The sequence below is a fragment of the Ahaetulla prasina genome, chromosome 3 (genome assembly GCF_028640845.1).
Source record: "Ahaetulla prasina isolate Xishuangbanna chromosome 3, ASM2864084v1, whole genome shotgun sequence".
In the NCBI taxonomy this organism is placed as follows: domain Eukaryota; kingdom Metazoa; phylum Chordata; class Lepidosauria; order Squamata; family Colubridae; genus Ahaetulla; species Ahaetulla prasina.
The window spans coordinates 124,087,389-124,093,859 of record NC_080541.1 but is presented as its reverse complement, the minus strand read 5'-3'; positions in this window follow the sequence as shown (position 1 = coordinate 124,093,859).

The following is a 6,471-nucleotide window of genomic DNA, read 5'->3' as shown; positions in this document are numbered from 1 at the left end:
CAATATATCCTCTGGAACATGTGCTTAATCTGGTTTCAATTGCTACGCCCAGAATGCACTTCTGTCCTAACGCATCTTGTTCAGAACTTTCATCATTGTAAACCACTATTCCTAAGCCCTTTTCATTTCTATTTATAGTTTTAAACTTTTGCAGCATGATAAACATTAATTTAAAAAATAAAAAAACATATTTCATTTCACAAAAGAGAACCCCACATTGAAAACCAGATTAAAGAACACCAGTATGACAAATGGAAAGCAGGCTTGAGGAATACAGGCAATTGGAAGCCATTCAGATCAGTGGTGGGTTGCCCCCGGTTCGGGAGGCTCCACCCAGTGACCCAAACATCATCAAAAGCGGTCTGCGCATGCGCGGGCACGATGCAAACCAGTAGTAAAGATAAGTAGAACCCATCCCTGAATCAGATAGCCAAAATAAAGGTATCTAACAATGGCCAGAGCGGGATGAATAAGATTTCAGTTCAGTTACAGAAAGTATAGATTTGTGGTGAACTGGGGAATAACCATTGGCCCTCTAATATTTAATTCAATTCTAGTGGAAAAAATGCCCTCAAAAAGCAAAACATTGGTGGCTAGTATTAACTGATACAACTTGGGCCTTCCAGTATTCATCTTCGAGAAGCTACGGAGTACAATTGTTGCCATAGTCAGCATGACTGGGGATGATTGAGATCATAGGTGAAAACATCTAGATTAATGTTTCTCAACTTTGGCAATTTTAAGATATGTGCACATCAGCTTCCAGGATTCCCCAGCAAACAGGATGGGGTTGCAAAGAGGATCCATACTTAAGACAAGAGGAGTTGTTTTAAGAATGAAATTGAAATTATAGGTAGACCACTGGTTTCCATCCCAAACCTTAACATCAAAAACAGGTCAGAAATGTTGACTTCTCTAGTGATGTAACAGAGACGCAGGGCAATCGCCTATAACTCTTCTGCAAATAATGAGGCTTAGCTGCAACCTCCAACCTTCAAGTAGTGTTATGCTGGCTTATAGTTTAGCATTGTGACTCATTCTGTTTTACTGGGAGTATGCAGCATATAAATATGATAAACAGGTGATCAAACATTACAGTTTAGCACCATGTATGGTCCAGGCAAAACATATCTGAAACTGGACTTCTTGTGCCTACTGAGAGACAAGGTGCAAGGTGGTGTCTCTTTAAAGCTGTTTTCTGCATCTATCCCCCTCCATGGCCAAAGTGCTGCCCTCATTTCAAGCTTGGCTAGTAGGAGGCTGGGCCCCAAAGGTAGAAGTTGATGGCCAAATCTTCTAATGGAGCTTGACAGCAGTGGGATTCAAAGCACAACACAGCATCCAAAAGGCAGTAAATAAGATATCATCACCCTGCAATCAGCCTCTTCTTTTAAAGAGCCGAACCATAAAATAAACCTTTTGGTTGGGATAAGTGCCAGGGATGGAGAAGTTCAAGCAAGTAATTAAAGAGCAATGGGGAAGATGGAACTCTGGGGTGGTGCACATGTTTCACTGCAGAAAAGACAAACAACGAAAGAACAAAAGTGCAGGAGACAAATCTCTTTTTTAAGGCTTTAAAGAAACACACATGAAGCAGAGCAAAGCCCCAAAAGGAATGGATAGTAGAGACCTTCTTAACTTTGTAATTCTGCTCATAATGTTTAGAACTTGGTCAATGGAGTTAATAAGAATACATTAGAAAGAGCTCAGAAGTTGAAACTTTTAATTATGAAACAGATAATTTGAACTGAAAATCACAGCTTGTTGGGTTGCCTCGCTTGTTTGGATTTTGGCTGCCATTAGATCTCAACATTCATAAGCCATTATTGTTACATTAAACAACACAGAGTGATTGTAGGTAAAAACTGGGAAGCAGTAATGCCACTAAAATATTATTGAGTGAGCTGACATTTAAGAACACAAGATGACACTTGTTGAATTAGATCAAAGGTTTGGCTAATCTATCATTTCATTCCCATCAGTCATTCAGATAATACTAGGAAAATTAAAAACAAGGTATTCACAAGCCAGTATTGTATCAGAAAAACTACCAAATCTATTCAAGAAAATTTAAGGGGCAATAATATGGGGCACCTCGTGGTTTCTTTTAGTGTCCCCCAATCCTGCTCCACATTTAATATCAATTGCTTGCAGGTTGATCATTTTTAGTAACTAAGAAAGCCAGCCATCTGGAATATTGTTGTTGGAGGCTAACTGTGATCTCAGCCAGTTGGTGGGTCCTTCTTTTCTGCAGTGTGTCAATTATTTCTATTATGTTCTTTTGTTCCTCCTCATAATAATAAAATGCATTTGGATTAAAAATGAAAAGAACTTGTATAGGATGGAACTTGAAGTATTACAGAATTGGTACATGCATCTTGGATTTAAGATGGAATTGCAGAGAAAAGCTACAGGCTGCTTTAATGGTGGTGAGGGTCAGAATCTGGAGATATACCTTCTGGCTGGCCATATTTTTATTTTATTTTAGCAGTACTTTATTGCTAAATAGCGGAAAAAATACCTTGTAAATGCTCATGTTGAGCAGAAAGCATAAAGGCCATGATTAGACTCAGAGCATATGGATGGATATTGAAGCCTGAGCATACATAATTTAGATGTAGAGTTAATTTTCTTCAACCAAATGTTTTCCAGATTTATTGGACTCTAATTCCCATTATCACAGCCAGTATAGGTCCAAGGCTACTAAGACCAGATGGTTAAGAAACCAGACAAACAAAGCTAATTTACTGGAGGGGCAGAGCACAAAATCAGGTCCTCCTGAGTGACCTGATATCTAGGCAATGGTAGCATGGCTGAATAACATAGCTCCATCTTGGTCTACAGCTTTCTTATAGAGTAAGATTATAGGTAGGACAATGTGGTCCAATGTCATCCAGTTAAAATGGAACTAGAGATATGCACAATACATATTCAGGACACTCAGGATCGTGTGTATAGTCAAGCCCAAGGTTTGAAAAAAAGGCACACTGATGCCTGCATAGCTCTGGCTGCAATTTGGAGTCTGGACTGGCAGAGGAGGGATCCCAGGAACAAAGAGAATGTCTGATGGTACTACTCTATTTGAGCATAGCTGTGGGACTTGCTCATAGTTCTGATGGGTTGGAAAAAGCAGGATAACTGAATCTTCTCCTCAGCATTTATGAAGCACCTGGTGGAGAAGATTCCCTCACAGCAAACTCATAAGACACCCCTAAAGCCCCATCTCCAAATTCTGTGAATGTCAGGATGCCTTTTATACTTTAGTACATGTTTCTCTTGCTGCCCACTTTTAGCTTCTAGCAATTTAAGATAATTGGGACACCCAGTGCATTAGGACAGATGCCTTGAGCATTCTAGTTAAAAGCTGTTGATGTTCATATCTTCCAGGAATTTCACTTCAGTCTTTTAAAAATTAGCTTATATGGCTGGCCAATGTTACATCCATTTCCTTTTGCATAGCTTGCCATCAAATTGCCTACTTTCTATTCTACAAGATGGTTTCTGAGAGCTGCTATACACACTGGGTGAGCTTGAGTGGTGAACCATTAGACACTATGACTACAAGCAAAGGATTACAGTATATCTTCTAATGGTTCCCATATTATAAACAAAATCTGTTCCATTAACTTGTATATCAGGTTTAGTAAAATTTCCTCCTCTTTATCATAAGCTCCTATTTATTATAACCAGGTAAAACCATTGTAATACTAAAAATAGATTTGGATTGAAAATCTACATGCTAAACTACTCTCCAGAGACAAAAATACTAGCACTCATTGCTATGGGTTTTTGTTCTACTGAATGCATATGATAACATTGGCGAAGGCAGAAGCTGAAATTCTCTTCTTAGTAGTTCATGGCTAAATAACCATGGAAGGGCATTTTTAATTTGCCTCTGGAAACAGAGGTTATTCTTAAATGTTCTCCTCTGGGAATCACCAAACTTGAAGTACTTTATATGCCTGTGATGCTTCAAAAACAGTTTTGAGAAGTATTTGGCTCTCACCTGAGCTCAGCACCTCTCTGTTATAAAAGCAGTAACAACAGTGGATGCAAATGGTTAATATTTGTCAGTTGAAAGATTAATATTTAGTGATGGGCAAAGAAAGAAAACCAAAAATATTTAAATTTTCTTCAAAGGACTCATTTTTAAGATTAAACAAATATGGTGATTCATAAAACACCAAGAAATGCATAAAATTTTTTGTTTGTTTTACAGTCTCATATTTCACATAATGATTTTACCCAGAGTTATCTGGAAGCTTCGGACTTAGGTTCAACACGCCCTCTTTAGTTTATTGCTATTGATTCACATGTAAAGTGATTCTCTCAAGGATTCACAACATGGAGATACAGTGGGGTTCTTTGTCCTGCAAGCAGCTGCGGGTAACTAGTCAGATGGTGGAGAAACATACAAGCAGTGACATCAACACATCAACACCACCTTTTTATATTTAGATCCCAATGTGGGATGCAAGTAACCTACATTTTAGGTTTTGTTTCATGGCATCATCCTGTGTGTTTCATCACTTGCCTCTACTTCTGCTGCCGAGACCTATTTTGATCAGCTACCGTTACGATCTATCTAGATTCTACATTGAGAAAGAAAAAACAATGGTACTACTTAATGCATCTACTTTGTTGCAATATCCAAGAGATTATATGAAATAATACTCAATGTCAGTCAGAATAGTGCCCTGGATTAGAGTTATTAGTTCTGCAAAAATGCAGAAAAAAAGATACAGAAAACTCCAACCCTTTGCTGCCATGATTTTTGCAGCCCAGGTCTGGTAGTCCTATACTTTCAAATCTTATTGAGAAAAGAAGTGGGATATAGAATCTGAGAACTATAACAGACTCTGGAATACATTCCATGCCTACCAAAAATAAAAATTGTCACCAGGTAAGACTGAAGTACCATATGCACATTTCAATTTTCAAAATGTTTATAAGAATATTAATCGGACCAAATCAGGACCATGACCAGGAGGAAATACCTGGCAGCCCTTGAAAAGCAACTAAAATTATCTTCTTTGGCTTCAGCATCTTCTTATTGGAATATAACCAGACTCTGAGTGAAGGAGAAGGAGACCTAAGAGATGATGACAACTTGCTTCTGTGTTTGAAGGCCAAAATGGCTCAGCTTCTTTCTCTGCCTCAATTTTATCTTCTGTTGAAAAAGTTCATGTATCCAACAAAGGAGTCAGTGCTTATGGGTTTATTGAAGCTGCTGGAGAAGAAAGAAGCACTTGGAGCAATGCTAAGAAAATACTGAATCTCAGTCTGTTGAAATTAAGAATTCATTCAGTGACTGATAAATACAAGATGATTCTCTGCTTCCCAATGTATTTGTGATCCCCATCTCTCTGTTTATGATCAAAGCAGAACTGAATAATGAAATAACAGTGTTTTTCAACAATTTCAGAAAATTGTCCTAAGTAACAATAATGATAATGGATGGATATGTAGGCACATTCACTGCTTCTTTTTTCATCAGAGAGCAGGAGAAGGTATAAGAAAACTCCTGAGGATGAGATGGAATTGGTTGTTGCTGCACGGACAGGTGATTTTTTTCCTGTAAGAACGGCTTCCTTGCAATTTTCTTACTTCCAATTGCACAGCAAGTCCTATTCAGCTTCTTAAGATAGCCAATGAAACTTTCTGGTCTGGCATCAATAAAACCCACTAAAACCAAAAACCTATCGACAAAACTGCAAAGAAGGAAAAGTGAAGATCTTAAGGGACATGGACTAAATAAATACCCTGCTAATATTTGGGGCCTTTTTTTCCTGTGCCATTTTCTTATTCCTTTTGTGACAGTATAAGCATTTAGCCTTGGGGGTGCTGTCCCAAGCGGATACTTGCCCAGAATAACATCTGTGATTCTTCTTATCACTAAACTGTATTTGTACTCTTGTGAGAATTAGGGAGGAGAAGAAGTAGTTCATTTTCTGGGAAGAATCTCCCCACCCTCATCTTCCCTTCTGCTTTCCTTCCACGAGGCAAACAGAAAAAGGAACCTAGACCTCCAAGGACTAATCTGTGCCTGAAAATTTGGCAGCCCTCAAAGCACTTTGTTAAAACTGAAATGAGCTGTCATTTTCCAGCTTCCTCCTGCCAGTGCCAAATACTTTCTGACAGCCCATTTAAAACTCAAAGCACTTTCATTTACACTCTGCAATAACTGCTGACCACAACAGCAAGAGGTGGGGGAACCCAAAAGTTATAAAGAAGGGATTGATATCTATGCCCCCAGTCTTCTGAAAAACGTGGCACTCTGTAACAGAGCATTGCCAACCTGTCTAATCCTTATTGGGTTCCTTTGTAAAGATAATCATCCACGACCTTCTGGGTGCAATTCCTGTCTTTCACCACTGCTCATCCTCTCCCCAAACACTAAAGACCACAACTCAAACTAAAGTAATGTGTGTTAAAGTCCACTGAATTTGACGAAGCTCAGCCGAGCCAAAT